The sequence below is a fragment of the Panthera onca genome, chromosome C1 (genome assembly GCF_046562875.1).
Source record: "Panthera onca isolate mPanOnc1 chromosome C1, mPanOnc1 haplotype 2, whole genome shotgun sequence".
Lineage (NCBI taxonomy): Eukaryota > Metazoa > Chordata > Mammalia > Carnivora > Felidae > Panthera > Panthera onca.
Window position 1 is genome coordinate 64,349,261 of NC_138346.1, and position 27,630 is coordinate 64,376,890.

General features: G+C 38.6%; 1 long non-coding RNA gene and 1 pseudogene across 1 annotated transcript in view; both read left to right on the plus strand.

The window, feature by feature from the left end:
- The window catches only part of LOC132672631 (uncharacterized), an 81,131-nt gene that overhangs the window by 19,772 nt on the left and 33,729 nt on the right, over nucleotides 1-27,630 (plus strand). The gene's annotated exons all lie outside the window — the stretch shown is intronic.
- On the plus strand, nucleotides 24,929-25,194 carry LOC132672630 (NADH dehydrogenase [ubiquinone] 1 beta subcomplex subunit 1 pseudogene; annotated as a pseudogene).

Sequence of the window (27,630 nt, forward strand, 5' to 3'; positions counted from 1 at the left end):
AGCAACTTGGTAGCTGTCATAGTGGCTTGGAGGAAAGATGAGTTGGTGGACATCTTTAAGAACTATAGAAATAGTAAGGAAAAAAGGGAAACATCTCTTTTTTATTTTAGAGAGAGAGAAGGAGTGAGCGTGAGTAGGGAAGGAGGGCACAGGGCAAGAGAGAAAATCCCAAGCAGGCTCCATGCTCAGAGTGGAGCCCAGCACAGGGATCGATCCCACAACCCTAGGATCATGACCTAAGCCAAAATCTAGAGTCAGATGCTCAACCAACTGAGTGTCCCAGGAGCCCCAAAAAGGAAACATTTCCAAGAAAAGGGAGAGGTCTTGAGCTCTTGTAACTTGGACTTTAAAATTATTGTGAAATTGGGGTGCCTGGGTGGCTCAGTCGGTTGAGTGTCTGACTTCGGCTCAGGTCATGATCTCGTGGTTTGTGGGTTCGAGCCCTGTGTCAGGCTCTGTGCTGATAGCTCAGAGCCTGGAGCCTGCTTCGGATTCTGTGTCTCCCTCTCTCTCTGCCCCTCCCCCGCTTGTGCTCTGTCTCTCTGTCTCTCAAAAATGAATAAATGTAAAAACAAAAATTTAAAATTATTGTGAAATCATGTTACCATCCACTGCTCCAGGTTTATGAAACTTGTGGCACACTGTTTAAATAAACAAATATTTGTATATTTGAAATAGATTAGTTTTTTATTTTATGTTTATTTTGAGAGAGGGAGAGAGAGAAAGAGAGAGGGAGAGAGATAGCCACAGCGTGAGTGGGAGAGTGGCAGAGAGAGAGAGAGAGAGACAGAGAATCCCACGCAGGCTCCACAGTGTCAGTGCAGAGCCTGACACGGGGCTTGAACCCATGAAACCATGGGATCGTGACCTGAGCTATAACCAAGAGTCGGACGCTCAACCAACTGATCCACCCTGAAATAGATTAGTTTTCTAAAGTTTAAAACTAGAAAGAATTTGGGGTGGGAGGTATAATAGCAATGGTGATTTTTTTTTTAAGAGAATAGATTCTGGAAACGAGCAGATTTCTATCTTGGCTTTTATTTTTACTAGTTGTATGATCACAAGCAATTTACTCTCTGTAAGCCCCTGTTTTTAGTCTATAAAATAAAGTATGTAGCAGATTGTATTTTTCTTTTTCTTTTTTTAAATTTTTTTTTAACGTTTATTTATTTTTGAGACAGAGAGAGACAGAGCATGAATGGGGGAGGGTCACAGAGAGAGGGAGACACAGAATCTGAAACAGGCTTCAGGCTCTGAGCTGTCAGCACAGAGCCCGACGCGGGGCTCCAACTCACGGACCGCGAGATCATGACCTGAGCCGAAGTCGGACGCTTAACCGACCGAGCCACCCAGACGCCCCAGATTGTATTTTTCAAAAGCCATCCAAAGACGGCTGCATGAGTGTATATTCTGTCCCAATGTTGTTCTCATGAACTGACATTAACTTTCCTTCATCAAGAGATGGGATCTATATTCTCTTCCCTTGAATCTGGGCTGAACTTTGAAACTGCCTCAACCAAAAGAATTTGGCAGAAGTGATGTGACTTCCAGTGAAGTCATAATCAGCCATTGGCTTCTGCCTAGAGCATATGTGCTCTCTTTGTCTCTGTCTGTGTCTCTCTTGTGCAACACTTACCTTTGCAACCCAGTCACCATGTTGTGAGGAAGCCCAGGCCACATATGAGTGTCCTAATCAACATCTCCACTGACAGCCAACATCAACCACTAGACATGTCAGTGAATGAGCCTGTGGATGATTCCAGGATCCAGCCTTCAAGTCCTCCAACTGAGACCTCAGACCTCACGGTGTAGAGATACGTCAAACTCATTATGCTTTGTCTGATTTACAGACCCACAGAACCATAAGAGATGACAAAGGATTATTGTTTTTGTAAGCCCCTAAATTTTGTGGTAATTTGTTAAGCAACAATAGAAACTAAAGTAAGAGGTAATAGTAAGTGAGCCATGGTGGTATTATGCGGATTGAAAGAAATAGTACACTGCTTATTTAGCACAGCAATGAGTGCTTAATAGTAATAGATACTTTTATTATAACAAAATAGGCAATTACTAAGCACAACTTTGAAGTGATGGGGGTTCTCTCTTTTAACAGATATTGAGGGAGAGAAAAAAGGAGTTGAAATGTATGAGGAACCCAGTGTAGAAGCCAGAGGTCTGTAGGGTTTTCCTTGAATCAAGTCATGTGTAGACTTTGATTTTACCCCTCTAAAAGAGGTCCTCTTAAAATTCCTGAAGCTGGAAACTCAAGATGGGAAAGAGAAGATATTTGTCAGGGCCACTGTCATATCCGGATACTTTTAACTATTAACCCTCCATCCTTTGGTAAGCACCACTCTTTTTTTTTTTTTTTTATGTTAGTTTTTGAGAGAGAGACAGAGTATGAGTGGGGGAGGGGCAGAGAGAGAGGGAGACATAGAATCTGAAGCAGGCTCCAGGCTCTGAGCTGTCAGCACAGAGCCCAATGCCGGGCCCAAACCCAGGAACAGCCAGATCATGACCTGAGCCGAAGTCAGATAGTTAACTGACAGAGCCACCCAGGCACCTCAACACCAGTCTTTAAGAGAAGCTAGCTTCTATAGGCAATTAAAGTGGATTCTCCAGTCGTTATTTTCTAAGTAACCTGCCACATGGTGGTCTAATATTAGTTTCTCAGAATATTTGAATAAAGTATCAGATTATCATAAAGCCCTTCTAAGGATTTCTTCAATGGGAACTTGGGGATATGCTGATTTTCTCCTGAATCACTCAGGTAATGACAATGTCATCATTCTTGGAATTTGCTCTAGTTTCCATCCATAATTTTGATGAAGCTAGCTGTGGGCCATTGAACATTGTCCAATGACCAAGGGTATCAACCAGGAAAGTAAAGAAAATAGCCCACTAATACTTCTAAACTTACTTTCCATGAAAACAAAAAAGGTGATAAAGTATTATAAATTTAGCAGTGGAGGGGTGCTTGGATGGCTCAGTCAGTTAAGTGTCTAATTTTGGCTCAGGTCATGATCTCACAGTTCATGAGTTCAAGCCCCACATCAGGCTCTCCACTATCAGTGCAGAGCCTGCTTTGGATCCTCTGTCCCCTTCACTCTCTGCCCCTCTCTCTCTCTCTCTCTCTCTCAAAAACAAACAAAAGTCAGCAGTGGAATAAGGACAGTGAAAATCAACTGGAACATGTATCTTTTTTTTCTTTGTTCGTGAATATCCATTATATATAGAATTTGCAATTCACTCAGATTATAAGCAATTATTTTATAAGCAACAATTTAAAAAGAGAGACAAAACCTTAGCAGTGGCATCTCTGGCACAGTAGCTGAGGAAACAGCTTTTATGTTAAATTTCACTTTAACATCCTTTAAATCATCTTATAACTCTGCTATTCCATATACTAGTAAATTTAGATACCACTTATTGACTGCTTTCTCTTGTTCTGTGCGCTACACTAATCAGTTTGTATATATTCTCTCATTATAATCCCCATCATGATCAATCTTATGACATAGGCATCACTAGCTCCAACTTTCTTGTGTGGAAATTAAGAGAGAGGAGAGGTCAAACAGTTTCTAAGAAGAGGAACCAAGATATGCGCCGGAAACTATGCCTTGCTCGTTACACAGCATTGCCTCTACTATTGGCTGAGGTCTCTTCTCCACTCTGCATGTGCAAAAGCAAGTTCAAGTGTTGCCTCCTCTTGGATGGTTTCCTGCTCACCATCTTCCCCTGTATGTGCCCCCGCCCCCAACACAAATGAAGTACTCTCCCCTTTCTCTCTAAACTTGCATATCAATGCCGGCCACATATGTGATTTTACAGTTTCCAGTAGCCACATAAAAAAGTGTAAAGAGGGGCGCCTGGGTGGCTCAGTCAGTTGTGTCCAACTTTGGCTCAGGTCATGATCTCACGGTTCCTGAGTTCAAACCCCACACAGGGCTCAGTGCTGAGAGCTCAGAGCCTGGAGCCTGCTTCGGATTCTGTGTCTCCCTCTCCCTCTGCCCTCCCCCACTCGCACACTGTCTCTGTCTCTCAATAATAAATAAACATTAAAAAAAATTTTAAAGTGCAAAGAAACAGGTTAAATTAATTATATACTTTATCTAACCCAGTATATCCAAAATATTATCACCTCCACATATAATCAATATAAAAATTGATTTTTTTATATGAGATGTTTTACATTTTTTTGCACTGAACCTTCAAAATCCAGTGTGTATTTTATACTTACGGTACATCTCAACTCAAACTACGCACAAATGCCAAAAAGCAGTAACTAATGGCCGTTCTATTGGACTGTGCAGTTCTATAGCCTTTAGCACATATTGTTTCCCTCTTACATAACATAATGTAAGTTTCTTGAGGTCTGGAAATGAGGCAGATTCATCTTTGTATTTCCCAACGTCCACAGAATATTATGCATAATAAATATTTGAGTCAGTGTGTGAGTCAAGAAAACAAGCTGTCACGCCGTACTGAATTCGTGGAAGAGAAGTCATCTGTGCCACGTCGAGTCATAGGGAGTTCGTGAAAGTCATTTTTGCAGTCTTTGGGGCTGGTTGCTCAGAGAAACTGCCAAGAAAGAAAAAGAAAAAGATTGTTGGGGGTGGGGGGTAGGGAAAAAAGAAGACAGAGACAAAGCACAAGATCACTTTCTGGTTAGCATTTGAAAAAAGAAAATGAGATAACCAAACGGTGATGGGAGGGGGAGGGGCGACTACAAGTGACTCAACCGTCTGAAAATAATAGAGCAGTAAGTGTTGCTTAGTATAAAAGAATTCTTCAGGGCTCTCTAGTGTGGCTTACAGGCTTGAAACACATCTTGAGTGAGTATTTCCAGCATATAAAAGTGGCATATTTGAAGAGAATAAAATTTTTTTGGCCACTCAGGTTATATTTGATTGACTGAGCATTGAACAAGTAAAACCCATTAAAAAAAAAAAAAGTTATGAGGGGCGCCTGGGTGGCTCAGTCAGTTAAGCATCGACTCTTGGTTTTGGCCCAGGTCATGATCTGGCAGTTTCGTGGGTTTAAGCCCCGCATCAGGCTCTGGGCTGGCAGGGCAGAGCCTGCTTGGGATTCTCTCTCTTTCCTTTTCTCTCTGCCCCTCTCCCACTCACACTGTCTGGGTCTCTGCCAAAATAAATAAATAAACTTTAAAAAATCAGTTATTAATAAGTATCCTAAGAATTTGCCTAGTTTTTTTTTTCAGTTTTTCATTTTTCAGCAAGTAGCTGTTACAGTATGAAAATATAGCCTCACAGTATATTCATTGTATTGTTTGTGAATTTGTACTAAATTATTTCCTAAGTGGCTATGACAATTAGTAGCATATCCTGAAATATTTTTCATCTTTGTAGGACTTTACAGTTCACTGTTGTCTGATTAAAATTTCCACGACATTTGTGTCACTCCTGAGGACCATCTGTCAAAGACTTCTTGAGTGATAAAATCAAAGTCTTATTAGATGTTGATTTTGGAAATCATGTTAATTCATCCAGTTTCCAAGTGATTAAACATCATTCTTCTTTAAAATCATAGCTCCCCTTTTTAGGTACACACAGGTTGATGCAATTCAGAAAATCCTCAGATGCTGCCTCTGCATGCCAAGATGATAAGATTTTGACAGGGGTTTTTTTGATGCCCTTTGGCAAAACACGTAGGACTAAGATTGTCACCAGCAGAGAGGCTACTAATAAAAAAATATGATGAGGCCCAGATGTTAGGGTTTTTTTTTTTAATGTCAAGAAATATTCTCCCGAGAATACCGTCCTCATGGTTATTATCATTCAAGAGGAGGCCTGAAGCAGGCAAGAAAGCCTCTGGGAACTGGTGGCTGCTGGATCAGGGCTCTGCCTACAATCTGTACTTGAGCTGGCTGAAGACCCCTGTCCTCAGGAATCTCTGTGGGCTCACTAGTAGTTCATTCTGCTTAGTTTACCAACTGGAATTTGATAGTTGGTAACAGAAAAATAGGATATAATGAGATTTCTTTCCTCTTTTTCAAATCTCAACGCTAATTTATATTCAAATTCTTTTAAACATCTAGGGCTGAAGGGAAGGTTTGTTCCCTCATATGGTCATTAAGGACAGAGTGTGGGTTGGGTCTCCATATGCCCTTTATACTCAATAAAGTTTCCACAGATTTGAGCTCCCGTGAGCCTGCTATTTTTAAAGCCTATCCCACCCCCTTTTATCAGCATTTAAATGGGCCATTAGGTCTTTAATCAAAATTAACCAAGATGTTATGGTTGTAGCTTAGCAAGAATAGAGCCATTTTCTAAAGCTGTTTGTGTATGTAAAAGGAAGAAAAATATGCTATCTAAAAAAAAAATAAATAACATTTGAAATTCTACACCAGTGGATCTTTAGTAATGCACTGGTGGAAGGGGGTAGGCTAGAAGACTGTGAGAAAGTAAGAGAGGGCTTTAGGGCCATGGTTTGCAACCCTATTAGATCAAACACCTCATTTTTATAATAAGTAATTTAGAATGCCACCTTGACTGTCATGAAATGAAACTCAAAATATCTTTTATAAAAATCCAATATACTTCCCTAACTATACAATAAAGGGGAAATGAAAAGGAAGCAATTTATGAAATACATAAAAATATGTATTCAACATGCCAATGCTTGGCCAGGAGGACACTAGAGAATCCATAATGAAGGAGTCAGATGCATGCACTAATCACAAAAGCCAGCAAATTCAGCAGTGACGATTACACTCTGAACCTCTGTGTGTGGCATTGAGCCATGTTGCCATCTTTGATATGATGCCCCTAAATAGTGAAGGACTCTTGGGGAAATGCCAAACCAAACGTGATCCTCTCTCAAAAAGTCCCTAATTTTTTGTTTTCATATATAAAATAGAGTCAGATTCTAGGTTCAGGTCATTATAAACAGGATTTATTTTTATCTGCATGAATGCCCAGGGGATATTTGAAAGTAGCATGAGATGCCAGATAATTCTTAATTGTATGAGACTATTTTAACATCTCTGCTTCCCTCCCAAATGTCAGTATTTTCCTTAAACATTGCAACATCCAGAAATGCCACCACAAGTCCCCCGGAGGACAGAGACCTAAGGATAAAGAAGTCCTATGAACATGGCTAGTGGCAAGATTCTAAGTAGAAAGACTGGCCACCAACAATTCTTGGAGAGGCCTTACATTCATTTTAAGTAAGTTGTTTCCTGTTTTGTACTATGCTGGAATCACTTCTAGGTCCATACCTCCAGCAAAGCTGGAGAATCAGGCTTGGAGATGATTGGTCATGAACAATGTCCAAATCGTGTCATAAAGCTAGTCTGGTAAAGACCCTGCCACTGTCACCACAGGACACAGACAACAATGCATGCTGCAGCCACTGCTGCTGGAATTGCTGTCATCACCGACCTGGGAAAATGGAACACAGCTGTCTCCACAGGCATCACCCTCCACTGCTTCTTCACACCACTGACTTCCACTTCAAAGTGCAGTGAGGGCATCCGATTGGCTTGGCCTCCATCATGGGTCCTTAGCTTAATTGGGAAGGAAGCTTGGAAAGAGTACAAGTATCTTCAGCTTCTGTAGTGGGAGGCAGGCTCTGCTTCCTCCAAACATAGGAAAAGGATTCAGATGCTGAGCAGCCACAAGAATGACAAATGCCCACAGGCTGGACAAATTTGTTCTATAGAAGAGAAGTATCCTGGGATTTTGGAGCAGAGAATAGTCATTCTGAAAGAACATGGACAAGGAGGGCTTTTACACAGTAGGTGAGATTTGGTCAAGTCTTGAAGGATGAGAAAATTGGTAGGGTTATGCATAGGGATGGGAAAAGGAATTCTAGATAAATGGAATGTGACACAAGCTAGAATGAAGGACTGGGAAAACAGCACAGATAAGGAATCCAAATTCAATGGAGCCAAGTTTTATGAGGAGTCAGTAGAGAATGAAGAGTGGAAAGGACAGGAATGGTGTTGACGTAGAGGGTTTGTTAACAGTGGTTTGATGCAATCAATGTGGTGTGGTGTTTGATGTACGCATTTACCTATTTTTTATATTTACTTTCATTGCTTTATCAAACAATTCATGTCATCAATTTGAATCTCATTCTCAGTCTTTGGGAGAATAGACCTGTTTTTTATGAATTGCTAGGAGCCTGTTGGTTTTTTGTTTATTTGTTTGTTGTTTGTGATTTTTGTTGTTGCTGCTGCTGTGTTTTTCTGATACAGAGGCTAACTCCTTTGTACTTTGAATTTGTTTTACATTGTATCCACGGAAGAATTTAGCAGGAATCTTTTAGTTGATTCTAAAAGTGACCCCCACCTGCAACTTTTAGTCAAACTAGGTATCATAATCCATTTTTTCAAACACTTGTTATATACATCATATGTGCCAAGCTGGCTATAGACTGCTTTCGTCCACATATTTAATTTAATCATAAAATTACTCTTTCATTTATGAAGAAATAGAATCTAAGAGAATAAGTAATTTTCTCAAGGACACACAGAAAGTTGTGGGATAGGGGTTCTAACTCAGGTCTGTCTAATCTAATTCCTACTAATCTAATTCCTATATCATCTAATGGCTTCTCCTATCAGAGTGCAATCTCAATGATGCTTTGTCTTTTGGCTGTGTTGTCTAGAAGGTCTGTGATGTTTTGATTTAAGTCATCCTAAAGCCAAGAGTGGAGACTCAGTTTTAAAGGACTAAAAGGGGGCAGATGTAGTTTCACATCTCATGCAGGATCACCTGGCTTAAATCAACAGATGTTTTGTCTTGCCAAGGATGTCCTTTGCAGGTAGAGAGGATCAGATGGTCTTTATGCCATTTTTGTCTGGCTGTTATGATAACTCTGCCTTGGAGTGGGATAAACTGCCTTCCTTGTCAATACAAACACTGCCAATCTGGTGTACCCTTGTGTGATAGGGTTACGCCTGAGGGAATGTGCCATACTCTTGTCTCATCCTCTGAACCAGGGGCTCCCAAGTCCCAGAGAGTGGTAAGCTAACCAACATCCATGGACTAGGAATAATGATGGAGAAGCATGGATGATGGAAGTCCAGTGATAACCTAACAACCTATTGCTGTCCCCATTCCATCCTCCACCTCCACCAAATCTCAAGCAGAAATTTTAAAGTGTGGTCATTCAGGGTGACCTGCACATTTGGCTACCCATTGCTTTCGCCTTTAGGGAGAGTGAACAATAAGCATTAAAATGTCCCCCCCCCCTCAAAAAAAAAGCAGGCAATGGGGGGAAAATGGGAAAATGAGCAATCCATGGTTTCAAGCTTGGCCGAACTTCTCCCTTGCCCTGCTGTCTTACTGAACTAGACCTGGTAGCAAGTGCCATAGACATTCAGTACCCATGTTAAGTCCTTGCTCCCTAGACCTCTCAATCTGCAGATCACTCTGTCTTATATTTCACTGAGAAACAGAGGCCATCAGTTAGAAAATCTTTTATTTCCCTCACCCTGCAAAACCTCTCTGTATTTAGAATAGTGTTGCAAAGCTAAGTTCCTACTTTTAAAAGCTAAGCTCTCCTCCTGTACTTCTAATACCACCAGTTTTACCTACCTTCTTTTATAACTTGCTCCATTAATTACCTTTATTTTTGTCTACCAAGTCTCTCAGCCCACAAAGATGTTTAAGGGTACCATACTCACAAAAGCCTTTCCTACTCCTACCCCCACACACTGTCAGTTTACATCTTGTTCCCTTTGTGCAGACTTGTTGAAAGCCTCAGGCTTCATATATTGTCTGTAGTTTCTTGCTTCCCATTCACTCCCTGATACAATATGGAGTCTTTCTGAAATGGCTTCTCCTAGACCAACGTGTTAGACTTCTGGGTTTTTTGTTATAGTTTGTTTGTTAATTGTTTTTTCCTGACTAACCCCCTTGACTAGAGGTCTTCTAACGGTCACAGTTAGAGGAATATGCATGTATATATACAGTTAGAGGGAGGCCAATCTGGACCATTTTGTTTCCTTCTCTGGAATTTGATACGTAAGCAGAAACACACAGGGAATCTGAGATACTGAACCATCAGTTGGCAGCACTGTGAAGAAAAAGTCCATCCACTTTTTCTTCTCAGATTCCCAGGGATCTTTTATTTCCTGCCTTTCCTGAGGCCTGGTTGTTCAGCTTTTCACGAGACTCTGAACTATACTGTATCCTGATAACTCCCTTTTCATTCTTAAGTTAGTGAGCAGCAAATGGGGAATGATGGCTAATGGACAAAGGTTTCTTTTTTTCATGAGGCATCTTCCCTCACCTACATCCTAAGATTATGAGAATATGGAGAATAAATTTCTGACATCAAAACTCTCTAAAAGCCCAGAATTATAGAGCAAAATCATTAGCATGAATCCATTAGACTCCACGTCCCCTGAGTCACCTTTACAGATTTTCTCTCTTATAAGTAGTATTCAAAGGTGGAGTGGCGATTGTTGGAAAAACAAAGGAGTGTGATAGGGATGTTTATCAATTAGTTAGAAGAATAAAGAATCAGGTGGACTTATTTTCAAGCCCAAGAAGCCTGAAGATGAGCACACATGAAGTCAGGAGGCCTGAGATCTGTGTTCTGGCAGATCCAGGTTTAAATCCCAGCTGCATTGCTTACTCTGAATTTAGGCTTTTTAATTTCTCTAAGCCTCAGTTTCTTTACCTGGGAAATGCAGATAATAAAGTTATAGACTACTTTTCAAGATGATGGTGCCATGGGATGCCTGGGTAGCTCAGTCGGTTAAGCATCTGACTTCAGCTCAGGTCATGATCTTGCAGTTTGTGGGTTTGAGCCCTGCGTCAGGCTCTGTGCTACAGCTTGGAGCCTGGAGTCTGCTTCAGATTCTGTCTCCCTCTCTCTCTGCTCCTCCCCCACTCACGCTCTGTCTCTCTCTCTCTGTCTCTCTCTCTCTCAAAAATAAATAAACATAAAAAAAAGAAGATAGTGCCAAAAGCAATGTAGGAAGCCCCTGTGTCTCTCACAGCCAAAGCCAAAACAAAGGCTTTGAAAGCCAAGAAGGGGATGCTGAAAGATGTCCATGGCCACACACACACACACACACACACACACACACACACATGTACACACACACATAGAAGGTCAGCACCTCACCCATCTTCAGGCAGCCCAAGAAACTGCAGCTCCAAAGGCAGCCCAAATATCTTCATTAGAGTGCCTGCAGGAGAAGCAAGTGTGACCTCTCTGCCACCAAGCTCCCCTGACCACCATGAAGAAGACAGAAGACAACAGCACACATGTTTTCATCATGGTTGTCAAGGCCAACAAGTGCCAGATCAAACAAGTTGTGAAGAAGGTCTATGATGTTGATATGGCCAGCGTCGATAGCCTGATTAGGCCTGATGGAGGGCAGAAGGCAATGTTTCACTAGCCCCTGACTGTGATGCTTTGGATGATGCCGACTAAATTGGGATCACCTAAACTCAGTCCCGCTGGCTAATTCTAAGCATCATTTTTTTCTCCATAAAAAAAATAATAAAGGTATCTACTACATAAAGTTCTTGTGAAGATGAAATAAGCTTCAAAAAATTTTAAATGGTTAGCAGAATGTCTGTTAACCAGGGAGTGATCAATAAACAAACATTTCTATGACTACCATTTTTAAAAAATGCATTTATAATCTTACTGGCATGCCGTGAGTTAATCCATGACAGTCATAAGGAAATCACAGTTTAACCGCTTTTCAAAATTATTTTTAAATTGTCATAAGATTGCCGATAAAGAAAATATCAGTTTGGATCCTTTAAGAAGAAAAGATAGATCTGAGCATTCAGTGACAATAGCTGAGCTTCCGAAGAGAACATAGCAACTTGGTTACTAGGGAATTTTTTTTCTTTCCTGAGGAAGAAACAATCATGTGCTAACATATCATTTGACATATGTGTCGTGTTTAGGGATCCTTATTGTTCAAGGAAATAAAGGCAGAAGGGCAACCTCTCATTGTACAAAATAAGACAAAAAAGAAAGTATTGAACTCAAGAAACTGAAGATTATGACAGCAATTAACATTTCATCTAAAGCTGCAAAGTAGACAGGTGGATGCTATGTGGGGCTCAGCCATAGACTGCTGGAAAATGCAGGTGCCACACCCAGAACATAACCTCAACAGTTTCCTAAAAGCAATAAGGAGGATGATAATTGAGTGAAGATGTAAAATACTCGAGCTTTAAAACCTGTACCTGGTGTTTCTTCTTTATTCGTGCCATTACAGCACAGTGTTAAACAAGTTGCTTGGATTCAACCAGGCCTTATATCCCTATTCTACTGCTTAGTAACTGTGTGACCTTGGCCCACGTAATCTACCCTGTCATCTGTAAGGTGTGACAAATAAAAACACCTGCCGTACTGCCTTAAAGAACTATTAGAAGAAACATGAAAAGAATGTGCACACACTTTGTCAGTGGTAAAGCATGATACAAGTGTTGTGATGATGCAAGATCTGGAAGTCAGTGAATGATGAAACTTTAAATTTTATTTGAAGGGTACATTTTTATGGTGAAAACAAAGTTGACTTCATCATAAACTTATTTAAAATAAATAATATATGTAAACTATGTGAGCCAGCATTAGACACCACCTGGTGGCAGTTAGGAGTAATGCAAGTACATTGCTGAGTGACCACAAATGTCCCTGGAAAAGAAGGTTGAAGAGATACTGAGAACCTCAAAGAGGGACTAAGACTAAAATGAGTGGAAATGAGGTGTGGCATACCTAGGGTTGAAGCTCTATATGGCTCTAGGGTTTGGTGGGAAGAGAGTCAAGCCTCTTACTTTTTTTTTTTTTATGTTTATTTTTGAGAGAGAGAGAGAGCACAGCAAGGGAGGGGCAGAGAGAGGGAGACACAGAATCTGAAGCAGGCTCCATTCTCCATGCTGACAGCAGAAAGCCCAATGCGAGGCTGAAATCCACAAACCGTGAGATCATGATCTGAGCTGAAGTCGGACACTTAACCAACTGAGCCACCCAGGTACCCCTGTCAAGCCTCTTATTTATCCTTGACTTCCCATGGAGCAGCATGGTAGTACTCAAGAAGAAAATAAAAAAGGGAAAAAAACTAAGGAAAAGAAAGGAAGAAAGGAAGTCGAGAGGGAGAGAAAATTTTAAAAGAAACTCTATAAACCAGCCCGTTCTCTACACTTTTATTTCATTAGGTTTTTTTTTCCCTTCTGATTGCCAATTCAAGTTTCTTTTGAAAAATTCCAACCCTGTGCTAACTGAACTAAGTTAAAAAGTGCTGACTTGACATAGATGGAAAGGAATAGTGTGTCATCACTGGCCCTTTGTGATGGGGCAAATCTGCCCTGACCAAGAATGCTAGAAAGAGCCCATGAAGTAGGACAATTAAGGCCAAAAAATTGAGACGGTGTATGGAAGACAGCTAAGTTCACAGTTCAGCAGCACCTTCCTCCCTAGGATGATGTACACAACACCAGCCCCCAAATAGCAGGGTAACTTCTCCAGTCTCATTTAGCTGCTACTTGCCTTTTTTTCTTCCGATATTTTATTTAAATTCAAGTTAGTTAACATACACTGTAGTATTGGTTTCAGGAGTAGAATTTAGTGGTTCATTACTTACATATAACACCCAGTGCTCATCACAAGTGCCCTCCTTAATGCCCATCACCCATTTAGCCCATCCCCCCCACCTCCCCTCCTGCAACCCTCACTTTGTTCTCTGTATTTAAGAGTCTTTTATGGTTTGCTTCCGTCTCTGTTTTTTTTTTTTTAATTTTTTTTAACGTTTATTTTTGAGACAGAGAGACAGAGCATGAACGGGGGAGGGGCAGGGAGAGAGGGAGACACAGAATCCGAAACAGGCTCCAGGCTCTGAGCCATCAGCCCAGAGCCCGACGTGGGGCTCGAACTCATGGACAGCGAGATCATGACCTGAGCTGAAGTCGGACGCTTAACCAACTGAGCCACCCAGGCGCCCCTTCCGTCTCTGTTTTATCTTATTTTATTTTTCCTTCCCTTCTCCTATGTTCATCTGTTTCATTTCTTAAATTTCAGATATGGGTGAAATCATCTGGTATTTGTATTTCTCTGATTTATTTGCTTAGCATAATACACTGTAGTTTCATCCACGTCATTGCAAATGGCAAGATTTCATTCTTTTTGATGGCTGAGCAATATTCTATTATATATATGTGTGTGTGTGTGTATACACACACACACACACACACACACACACACACACACACACACCCCACATCTTCTTTATCCATTCATCAGTCAGTGGACATTTAGACTCTTTCCATAATTTGGCTATTGTTGATAATGCTGCTATAAGCATTGAGGTACATGTGTCTTCAAATCAGTATTTTAGTATCCTTTGGACAAATACCTGGTAGCGTAATTACTGGGTCACAGGGTATTTCTATCTTTAACTTTCTGAAGAACCTCCACACTGTTTTCCAGAGTAGCTGCACCAGTTTGCATTTCCACCAACAATGCCATTTGCGTTTTGATACTGGCATCCCTTGCAAAAACAGGGAAATATCTCCTCTTAAAGCCATAGCCTTTATGCTTTGGTCTTCCTCCATTTTTTTTCTCTCTCTCTTTTTTAGTTTAGAGAGAGAGAGCAGGAGAGATGGGAACAGTTGCAGAGGCAGAAAGAGAGAAGGAGAGAGAGAGAGAGAGAGAGAGAGAGAGAGAGAGAGAGAATCTTAGGCAGTCTCCATCCTCAGTGCAGAGCCTCATATAGGGCTTGATTCCATGACCCTGGGATCATGACTTGAACGAAAATCAAGAGTTGGATGCTCAACTGACTGAGCCACCCAGGTGCCTGCCCCCATTTTCTCCTTTACACAATGTCACCATCATGCTCCCAGGCAGTGACAGAGCATGCTCAGAATATGATTTGTCCTGATGACTTTTCCATGCAATGTGAGGAAATTTGGGAAACACACTATTGCTCTATCATACCAGCCTCAGAGACAATCAAGAATTTGGGCTCCAATTATAGAGTAAACTGACAGAAATCTTCCAACCAGCTAGTCAAACTCCAGCCTTCCACATAAAAGTTAACTTGATTTACATCATGCTGTGAAGTAGGTACTATTCTGATCCTCATTTTGCAACCTGTGAAAATCGGGACTCTTCCTTGATGAAGACTCAGAAGATACACAAACCTCCAAAAGTGTTATAATATATAAAATAGAAAAAGTCATAAAACATTTCTTGAAATTCTAATGGGATACACAAAGTCATGGCTATTAGGACAAAGGAGCAGAAATTTATAAAGGAAGGATAAGATGGCTGACTTTTTTTCCCCTTTGATGATGAGTGCTAGGTTTTGGAAATGATGTATTTAAGTCTTCTGGTATATATTGTCAAATTATATTTCAAAGAGTGATGATAATCTATTGTGCTACATAAAATTCCAAAGAGTGCCTATTTCATTTCATTAAGCATCACACATTGCTATTTTGATACACAAGAAAACAATATGTAAATAATTTTCCATTTCTTTGAACATTTTCTTACATGTGTCCGTTTCTGTACATTATCTAGTATTTATATTTAAGAAATTTTAATATTTTAAATTATTTTATAATAAATATATTAACCTTAAAATATAATAAAAACCAGTATAGATTGTTATTAATTACATTTTGCATTAGAAACAATAAGTACTGGGGCTCCTGGGTGGCTCAGTTGGTTGAGCATTGGACTCTTGTTTTCAGCTCAGGTCATGATCCCAGAGTTGTGGGATTGAGCCCCACATTGGGTTCTGTGCTGAGCATGAAGCCTGCTTGGGATTCTCTCTCTCTCCCTCTCTCTCTCTGTTAGTCTCTCTCCCTCTGCCCCTCTCCCTTACTTGCACCCTCTCTCTCTTTCTCTAACAAATAAATAAACATTAAAGAAACAATAAGTATTATAGCATTAGAATCCATGAAGTGGAGGAAAGTCTTGAAAAACTGTAGATGTTCATATGAAAAGATAGAGAGGTAAGAGAACTGTTGATCCCAAACAGGATAGAGAATGAAAAACAATCCTAAGTAATATAGGTATTCCCATGGCTGCGGTGGTAAAATGGAAGGAATAGATGCGAAGATTTGAAATAGAAGAAATACTCAAAGATGTATTTTAAGAAAGCTAAGTTGAAACAAAAGGCTGGAACAACATTAAACAGGTGATTCTGTTGCACAACCAGATTTGAGAACCACTGGTCTCATTGATTTCTACAGTCTCCTCTAGATGGAATTCTCCTTGAATTTGAATTTCAGCAATGTGTTTATATTTTATCACATCCTCTTCCTTTCTGTCCACAGTCACTTTGGATTGAGAATGGAGAATTTCCATAAGAATTTTTGGAATTTAGTGATTTCAAAATAAACACAGTCTCATGGCCTCATAAAAACAAATGTGTAGACTTCATAAAAGATCAGGTGATCTCAGGAATTTTTTTTTTAACCAAAGCTCTTTGAAGCATCTTTCTTAATTTAAAAAAAAATCATCTTAGGTGAAAAAATTAAATCTTTTACTATCATTGGGTTTTATTTGCTTTCATTTTTTGTTTATGAGGTTTAAAAAAAATAGAAATGAATAAATTAATGGATGAAAATGGTCTCAGACCTTTTCACACTGATTAATCTGAAAAGTCCCTTTCAGCCAGTTTAAATTCTTGCCTCAAAGCTATCCCCCCCAGTCTGCTTTCATGTTGAAGACCCTGACACAGAGCCCTTGGGAGTGGGGAAAAGCCGCCCTGAAAATATCTCGGCTGGACTCTGTGTGGGGCTAGGCCAGCAGCCAAGTGCTGTCCTGTCTGGAGCACCTTGGATGCAAACGTTCCAAAGCCATGTTGCGGTGTCTTTGGCTCTTCTTTTGTTGTAAACGTGGGGTTCTTTTTGAGCACTGACTTACTGAAAATGCCAACCAAATTCTAAAACTGTGGTTAACCAGTTCTTCCTGATAGCGGGTGAGTGTTTGGGGGTGATTTCATTTTTATCGATCCTTTAAATTGAATTTTCAACTCACCAATTGAGAATTATAAGAGGGAATTTTAAAAATTTGTTTGTTTCAAGTTTTTATTTAAATCCCAGTTAGTTAACGTATAGTGTAATATTAGTTTCAGGAGTAGAATTTAGTGATTCATCACTCACATATAATAACATCCAGTGCTCATCACAAGTACGCTCCTTAATCCCCATCACCCATTTATCCCATCCCCTCATCCACCACCCCTCCAGCAACCCTCAGTTTGTTCTCTATAGTTAAGAGTCTGTTTTACGGTTTGCCTCTCTCTTTTTTTCCCCTACGTTTTCTGTTCCATTTCTTAAATTCCACCTATGAGTGAAATCATAGTATTTGTCTTTCTCTGACTGGCTTATTTTGCTTAGATTAATACACCCTTAGCTCTATCCACCTCATTGCAAATGGCAAGATTTCATTCTTTTTTTATAGCTAAGCAACATTCCATTGTATATATATATACCACGTTGTCTTCTTTATCCATTAATCAGTCAGTGGACATTTGGGCTCTTTGCATAATTTGCCTATTGTTAATAATGCTGCTATAAACATCATGGTGCTTATGTTCCTTCGAATCACTATTTTTGTATCCTTTGGGTAAATATGTGGTAGTGCAATTCCTGGATCATAGGGTAGTTCTATTTTTAACTTTTTGAGGAACACAAGGGAATTTTTAAGTACTTTTTCTAAAATTTTTTTGTAGTTATTACATATGTACCAAGGTTTTGTTGTGTTTGATGACAACAACCCAAAATGACATGGAGGGAGAAACTTCAGAAATTTGGGGGGATTTTTCTGTTAAAATCTGACTAGCAACTAACTCTTCACAGCAAACTCCCTGAAAAATAGCCTTCCTTTTGGACTGCCCCCCGCCCCCACTTTAAGGACTTTTTAGCCAAAGGTCAAGGGAAACCTTTTTCTTACCATGGTCTAAATTAATTTAAATATTTTGCTTTTTTGTTTTGTTTTCATCACAGTTGCTTTACTCTCTTTGGAATGTTGTATTAAATTTTAAGCAGATGTAGTTCACATTGGTTTCCACTTTTGCAGATGAACTCTCTCTCTTCCAAATCTCTAGAGGGTCTTCCCCTTATTCTCTCCCCCACTTTCCTCCTCTGTCCCATCTCCCCAAGTTAGAAAGATCTAACAACAAAAGGTTCATCAAATTGAAATGTTGGCAATATAACTTGGTTTCTTTTCTCTTCCTTGATGTTACAGGCCTCCCCATATAGGGATGGAATCCAGTGGCAACTTTCCCTTTCTCACTTAGGGGAACTGGGAGGAGAATGTTCTCCACTTTCTAATAACAAAGTAGCGAGCATGCACCAATTCTCTTGACCTTGTAGAAAGCCAAGACTAAAAATCATCTTATGCTTTCATTCTCCTTCTTTATGTTATAACTTATGTAAGCTATCTCTTGGGAACGGAATGCCCTGGGCCTTTTTCTCTTCCATTCTTAGCAATAGTGCACCATTCTGGGTTTCCAGGTGAGGCAAATATTGTCAAATGACAAATGACCATAATTGGCCATTATGGCCAGATTGTTTCACAGTATGCTCATACATAGTACCTGTAGGCTCTGACATTTTAAGTTTTATTATACTTTTAATAATACTTTATTTTTTTTAAATTTTTTTTAACGTTTATTTATTTTTGAGACAGAGAGAGACAGAGCATGAATGGGGGAGGGTCAGAGAGAGGGAGACGCAGAATCCGAAACAGGCTCCAGGCTCTGAGCTGTCAGCACAGGGCCCGACGTGGGGCTCGAACCCATGGACTGTGAGATCATGACCTGAGCCAAAGTCGGCCGCTCAACTGACTGAGCCACCCAGGTGCCCCTTAATAATACTTTAAAAAATAGAGCACCTTTAATAGACCTGGTGATATATTTTCTGCTTTGGATGAGTTCCTAAGAGATGTGGGCATTACAGGAATTGTATGTTTCCTCCACCTGCACATGAAGCCCACAACATTCAGAATACATATGGACTTAAGCTATAGGGAAATAGGGAAACCTTGGTGAATATTAAGCTCCACCCTCAAGTGCTGGTGCCCTATAACTAGACCCTCACGGTTCACACACTGCAGCTTGGGATTTTGTCTGTATTTGTCCAGAGCTCCCAATTCCTTAATCCTTCCCTCTTTTTTTGGCCCTCCTCTATTAATTTAACTACTTGATCTTTGCTGCTATCCTCCCCAAACTTTGTGTCAGAAGCTTAGTTTGATGGCCATATATGTGTTTTCATTGGTGTAGGGGTCACTGGGAAAGGCACTACAGTTCTTGGGCACATTTTCAACAATTTCTCGAAGAAAATGTGAATATGACTATTGTTAAGACTTACAAGTAAAGCCTTTAGAAAAAGGGAAATATGAGAATAAAACACAGTGATTAGACCATGAGTTGCAGAGAGAAGGTGTTTTAAAGTTTAGCCCACCCACATATTAGACATGCCACCATCATTCCATGAGTCACCAGGCTCTGGGCAGGGCAGTTAGACCAGGCACGCATCTCTGCTGTAAGCATCTTACCTGCCTGTACTTATAACACCTTCCTGCCCTTCCCTGCTTTATGTCCTGAACTTGACTATTTATCCTTTATCCTTCCTGAACTTGACTATTCCATCCAACTGACTTGTAGTAAATGCGATTTCTCCACTGGTCTAGCTAAAGTCCTGCTCTGGCCCTCCTTATCCTCTCAAGTAATAAGACACAGTCATTCTTCTAAGTTATCCCCCAAGAGCAGAACTTAAAACAAGGAGAGAGGGGAGGGATACCCCAGGAAGAGCACTTAGGTCTGATCCCTTATTTATGAAAGGACTCAATTGGAGATTTTTGGCAATGTCTTCTATTGAAGTATTATATACAGTCACAGAGATACTAACAGGATTAAAAGACAAAGACACTTACTGTAGACCTTTATGTTTTTTGTTCCCATCATTGGAACAGACTTCCACAATGCACTTTGAATTGATATGTTTTCATAATTTGTAGTTGTGATGAGTAGCATACTTACATTTTACTGTAATTTGTTTTAACAGCATTATTGTTAATGTAAATACTTATAACAATTATTATAAGTTTATCTTTAAATGTTATCATTTTTTAATACACTGAAGCCTCAAAAAAGTAGAAGTATCCCAATCTTCTCTTGGCCTGTGAGAGGCTCCATAATCCTATGAGAATATATGATGGATGCTAGGTGGAGTATTCTATTGTTGCTCCGAGTTTGAAATTAGCATGAATATTTCTTATCAGTAACATCTTGTCTAAGCCTCAAAGGAGCTGGCATCTCCTGCTTCATTTCTTATTTACTCTTTCTGCTCACTAATGCTTCATGTCTATGTGCTGCCAGATGAAGGAGTCTGCAGGGATGTAGGGAGGAAGCCCTAGGGATAACCTTTCTCCCACCTCTCTCCTACTTCACCCCCACACTATGGAGATCAGGTCTGTCAACAGAACTTGGGGAATTCCCACAATGAACATGACCTTTGGACTTTCTCTTCTATTTCTCTTTCCATACCTAATGGAAAGATGGCCTGGTTATTCTAATCAGAGACGTTTAGAAAAGAAAATCCCAAAGACACTTTGAGCATTTGACCTGCCTGTTTACATTGTGTGAAAAGGAATTTATAAGTACATTTTTTAAATTGTGCTTAATTTTGAGAGTTAGAAGAAAAAAATTACAAATAGTAATACAGGAAATATCTTATTTGGTCATTCTGATTTAAACATTGCTAATATTCTGTCTCATTGACTCTCAGTCTTTTGTGTATTTGTTAATTAAAAAAATAACACACCTACATATTCAATGCAATCCACATCAAAATAACATCAGCATTCTTCACAGAGCTAGAACAAACAATCCTAAAATTTGTATGGAACCAGAAAAGACCCCAAATAGCCACAGCAATCCTGAAAAAGAAAACCAAAGCTTGAGGCATCACAATTCCGGACTTCAAGCTATATTACAAAGCTGTAATCATCAAGACAGTATGGTACTGGCACAAAAACAGAAAGATAGATCAAGGGAACAGAATAGAAAACCCAGAAATGGACCCACAAACATATGGCCAACTAATCTTTAACAAAGCAAAAAAGATTATCTGATGGAATAAAGACAGTCTCTTCAGCAAATGGTGTTGAGAAAACTGGACAGCAACATGCAGAAGAATGAGACCAGACCACTTTCTTACACCATATACAAAAATGAAGTAAAAATGGATCAAAGACCTAAACGTAAGACAGGAAGCCATCAAAATTCTGGAGGAGAAAACAGGCAACAATCTCTTTGACCTCAGCCACAGAAACTTCTAACTTGACATGTCTCCAATGCAAGGGAAACAAGCAAAACTTAACTACTGGGACTTCATCAAGATGAAAAGCTTCTGCACAGGGAAGGGAACAATCAGCAAAACTAAAAGGCAACCAATGAATGGGAGAAGATATTTGTAAATGACATATCAAAGTGTTAGTATCCAAAATCTCTAAAGAACTTATCAAACTCAACACCCAAAATATAGATAATCCAGTGAAGAAATGGGCAAAAGACATGGATAGACACTTGTCCAAAGAAGACACCCAGATGGTTAACATACACATGAAAAAATACTCAACATCACTCATCATTGTGGAAATACAAATCAAAACCACCATGAGATACCACCTCACACCTGTCAGAATGGCTAAAATTAAGAACTTAGGCAGGGCACCTGGGTGGTGCAGTCTGTTAATCGTCCGACTCTTGATCTCAGCTCAGGTCATGGTCTCACAGTTTGTGAGTACAAGACCCACGTCGGGCTCTGTGCTGATGTTGCAGAGCCTGCTTGGGATTCTGTCTCTCCTTCTCTCTGACCCACCTCCACCTGTGCTCTCTCTCAAAATAAATAAACTTAAAAAAAATTAAAAAAAAAAAACTCAGGCAACAACAGATGTTGGCAAGGATGTGGAGAAAGGGGAACCCTTTTGCACTGCTGGGGGGATTACAAGCTGGTGCAGGCACTCTGGAAAACAGTATGGAGATTCCTCAAAAAATTAAAAATAGAACTACCCTACAACCCGGCAATTTCACTACTAGGTATTTGCCCTGGTTTGAAGGGGCACATGTACCCCAGTGTTCATAGCAGCACTATCGACAATAACCAAAGTATGGAAAGAACTGAAATGTCCATTGACTGATGAATAGATAAAGAATATATATATATATATGGATATATATATATATATATATCCATATATATATATATATATATATGGATATATATAATGGATATATACACACACACACACACACACACACACATATATATATATATATATATATATATATATATATATATATATATATAATGGAATATTACTCAGAGGTCAAAAAGAATGAAATCTTGCCATTTGCAACAATGTGGATGGAACTAGAGTGTATTATGCTAAGTGAGATAAGTCAGTCAGAGAAAGACAAGTATCATATGATTTCACTCATGTGGAATTTAAGAAACAGAGCATAGTGGAAGGGGAGCAAAAATAATATAAAAACAGGGAGCCATCAAGAAACTTTTAAATACAGAGAACAAATTGAGGGTTGCTGGTGGGGTGTTGGGTGGGGGAAGGACTAAAGGGGCAAGGGGCATTAAGGAGGACACTGGTTGGGATGAGCACTGGGTGTTATATGTAAGTGATGAATCACTAAATTCTATCCCTGGGGAGAAAGAAAGAAAGAAAAGAAAGAAAGGAAAGAAAGAAAGAAAGAAACAAAGAAACAAAGAAAGAGAAAAAGAAAGAACAAACTAAAGATATAGGTCAGTCTATTTATGTATGTATGTATGTATGTATGTATGTATGTATGTATTTATTTATTTATTTATTTATTTATTTATGAGAGAGAGTGCAAGTTGGGGAGGGGCAGAGAGAGAGGGAGACACAGAATCCGAAGCAGGCTCCAGGCTCTGAGCTGTCAGCACAGACCCCGACACAGGGTTCAAACTCACAAACAGTGAGATCATGACCTAAGCCGAAGTCGGACACCTAAGGGACTGAGCCACCCAGGTGCCCCTAGGACAGTCTCCTTTAAATTTCCCATGGTTATTCCCTCCCTGTTCCCCACACCCCTCTCTTCTGATGTGTTTGAGGTGCTAATTTCTTCCAATGTATTCTCAAATAGATTTACATGTAGTTTTATATATCACTACATAAAATGTGTGTATATACATTTCTGCACATATATAATATTCCTATGTTTTTAAATGCCAAGCATATATAACAGATATGCATAACAATACATGAAGGATTGTTTTCTTTTGTATATGGCTTATATATATATATATATAGCATATCATATTTATCAATATCTTGCTTTTCTTTTTCAGCATTGTTTTTGATCTATTTATATTGATATTTACAGGTTAAAGATCTTTTTAATTGCCACTGAGTATTGATTGCATAGATATAATACATTTAATTTATTTATTTCCTTGTTGATGGGCATGAAGTTTTTCCTCTTATTTACTAATATTAACACTGCTTCCATGAACATCCTTGATGTTTACTTTTTGCACATAGGATTTTTCTAGAGTATATGTGAGATATAGAGTTAGTGGATTGTAGCTTATAGACATTTTATTTTTTTAAAAAAACATTTTTTAAGTTTATTTATTTATTTTGATAGACAGAGCAAGTGGGGGAAGGGCAGAGAGAGAGGGAGAGACAGAATCCCAAGCAGGCTCTGCACTGTCAGTGTGGAGTCTGATGTGAGGCTCAAACTCACAAACCTGTGAGATCATGACCTGAGCCGAAATCAAGAGTCAGACGCTTAACCAACTGAGCCACCCAGGTGCCCTGTAGTTTATGTACATTTTCTTTTCTTTTTTATTTTCATGTTATTTTACAATTAACATGCAGCATTATATTAGTTTCAGGTGTACAGTATAGTGATTCAACAATTTTATTCATTACTCAGTGCTCCACACAGTAAATATACTCTTAATCCCTTTTATCTATTTCTTTCATCCTCCCACCCATCTCGCCTTTGGCAACCACAACTTTGTTTTCTATATTTACGAGTGTTGTTTTGTTTGTCTCTTTTTTCTTTGTTCATTTGTTTTGTTTCAAAACTTCACATGAGTGAAATCATATAGTATTTGTCTTTCTCTGATGGACTTATTTCACTTAGCATAATACCCTGTAGGTCCATGCGTATTGTTGCAAATGGCAGATCTCATTTTTTTTTTTTAAGGCTGAGTAATATTCCATTGTGTATGTTTACCACCTGTTCTTTATCCATTCACCTAATCAGTGAACATTTTGGTTGCTTCCATATCTTGGCCATTGTAAATAATGCTACAATAAACATGAGGGTGCATGTATCTTTTTGAATTAGTGTTTTCATTTTGGGGGGGTAAATACAAGGAGTGGAATTACTGGATCATATGATATTTCTATCTCTTTTTTTTTTTTTTTTTACTTTTTAAATTATTTTCCACTTTAATGATTCCTTTTCAAAAGTCCCATTCTTTTTTTTTTTTTAATATAATTTATTGTCAAATTGGCTAACATACAGTGTGAACAGTGTGCTCTTGGTTTTGGAGGTAGATTCCTGTGATTCCTCGCTTACACACAACACCTAGTGCTCATCCCAACAAGTGCCCTCCTCAATGCCCATCACACATTTTCCCCTCTCCCCCACTCCCCCCCATCAACTTTCAGTTTGTTCTCTGTATTTAAGAGTCTCTTAAGGTTTGCTTCCCTCCCTCTCTGTAACTATTTTTTTCCCCTTCCCTTCACCCTTGGTCTTCTGTTAAGTTTCTCAAGTTCCACATATGAGTGAAACCATATGATATCTGTCTTTCTCTGACCAACTTATTTCACTTAGCATAATACCCTCCAGTTATATTGCTGCAAATGGCATGATTTCATTCTTTCTCATTGCCAAGTAGTTTCCATCGTATATATAAACCACATCTAGGCTTGGCTCCCTGCAGGTCTTGTTTGTAGGGTCGTTTTTGGCAACAAAGCCACAACATTCATGATGAATGTAATTCAGATTGTTCGTGACCACTGGGTACATATGCTTGTGCCTGTGGGATTTGTCCTTGGATGTTATCTAGACAAAAAGAACGATGAAAACCTGCCTTCCAGAACGGGAGTTTGTTGTTTAAAAGGGAGTTGAGACCTAATGAAGAAGTCATCTGGAAGTAAAAGCTGTGACTCAAATACAGAATGTTCACAGTTTAAAAATTGGGAGAGAAATAAAGACACATTCATTATTAAAAAAAAAAACGTAAGCCACATCTCCTTTATCCATTCATCAGTGGATGGACATTTAGGCTCTTTCCATAATTTGGCTATTGTTGAAATCACTGCTATAAACATTGGTATACATGTACCCCGATGAATCAGCACTCCTGTATCCTTTGGATAAATTCCTAGTAGTGTTATTGCTGGGTCGTAGGGTTGTTCTATTTTTAATTTTTTAAGGAACCTCCATAATGTTTTCCACAGTGGCTGCACCCATTTGCATTCCCAGAAACAGTGTATGAAGGTTCTCTTTTTTCCATATCCTCACCAACTCTTGTTATTTCTTGTCTTTTTGATTCTAGGCATTGTGACTGGTATGAGGTGATATCTCATTATGGTTTTGGTTTGCATTTCCCTGATAATGAGTGATGTTGAGCATCTTTTCATGGGCCTGTTGGCCATTTCTATATCTTCTTTGGGAAAATGTCTATTCAGGTCCTCTGCCCATTTTTAATTGCCTTATTTGAGGTAGTTGGTGTTGAGTTATATAAGTTCTTTATATATTTTGGATATTAATCATACATATATATATTAACCATTTATAGATAATTTGCAAATATCTTCTCCTACTTAGTAGATTGCCTTTTTGTTTTATTAATGGTTTCCTTTGCTGTGCAAAAGTTTTTTTTTTTATTTTGATGTAGTCTCAATAGTTTAGTTTTGCTTGTTTCCCTTGCCAAAGGTGACATATCTAGAAAAATGTTTCTGTGGGCTATGTCAGATAAGTTACTACCTACGTTTTCTTCTAGGAGTTTTATGGTTTCAGGTCTCACATTTCAGTCTTTAATCCATTTTGAGTTTATTTTTGTGTATGGTGTAAGAAAGTATTCCAGGTTCATATTGGAACTTATTAAATTTAGAGCTTAATTTAAGGAGATATCTTTATAAAAGTGTGTCCTTTCATCCTTGAAAATAATCTTCATTTATTCAAGTTTCTTATTATGCTTCTTAAAAAAGTTTTATGATTTCTCTATGAAAGTCTAACTTTTGAAAACTTAATTTCTTAACATTTTATAATTTTCACTGCTCTTGCAAAAAAGTGCTATAAAAATACTATTGAATTCTTTCATTTTGCCTTTTTATCTTACTGGGAAAAATTCTATTTAATTATCTTATTTATTCAATTAGTTTTTCCATTCCTTGCCTTGGATTTTGATAAGATTAGCATATTATTTGCAAATAATGACTAATTTGTCTTTCAGAAGTGAACAATGTGGTCAACTTTTTAATTTCCAAGCCACAACAAAATGAGTGATATTTAGTCTAACTAATACATTCTCTAATCCTTAGACTGCTTATTTCTTTTCTTATTGCATTGACTAGGCCATTTAGGAAAGTGTCAAATAGTTGTGGTCTCCAGACTTTAATGGAGACTTTTTTAAGTTTTATTATTAAATATATTCATTGAAGGATCTTGAAAAATGTCCTTCTGTCATTAGTTTAAGAAATTTCTTTTTTTTCCTAATTTACTAAGCATTTTCTTTTTATAGAATGCTTTTTCTATAGCCATTGAAATTATACTTTAAAAGTATATCGATATGATGAACAACATTGACGATACATAGATTTCTGCTACGGATCATTTTACTTTTAGGCTATATAGCACTTTATTATTATTAACTAATTTTAAATTAAATTTTCTTATAATTTATTTAGAAATATTCGATCTATTTTATGGGTGGATGGATGGATGGATGGATGGATGGATGGAAGTAATTAGAGGTAGTGCCTAACTCTGTCCATTAAAACATTTTCATTTAATTTTGCCACTTTGGTGTATTAAGTGTCTGGGAAAGCAAATAAACTATTATTTCTTCAAGAAGCCCTTCTCTGAGCCCCAGCCTAAAAAAACCCCAAAACTTATTTTTACCCTTTGTTGACCCTCTCATTGTACCCTGTATTATAACTATATGGTTATTTGTGAAATTATTTTTTAATTGAATCACCCACTAGGCTTTAAGTTCCATAAGGGCAAGGCATGTTATCTGTTTAACATTGCTGTAAGCCTAGGGTCTAACCTGTGCTTAGTATATAATAGACAGTCTAAAAATTATTTGCAGAATTAATGAGTGATTAAAGATTAAATGAATCACAATTTGAACCTGATGATGCCCAGGGTCTTTCTCTCTTTAGAACTTGCCTAATGAGGATATAACTATTCAAAGTGCATTACTAGGCTACTTTTACTAAAGTTTCTTTACCTGCTTAAACTGACATGCCAAAGTATTTCTTTGAAGTCTTTAAAACTGGATAAATCCCACTGATTGCTTTTTCTCCTTAATCACTGCACTAGCACATCATAAAAAATTAGAGGAGTTTTCTAAAATTAAATACCAAATGTTACTAAAATAAACATCA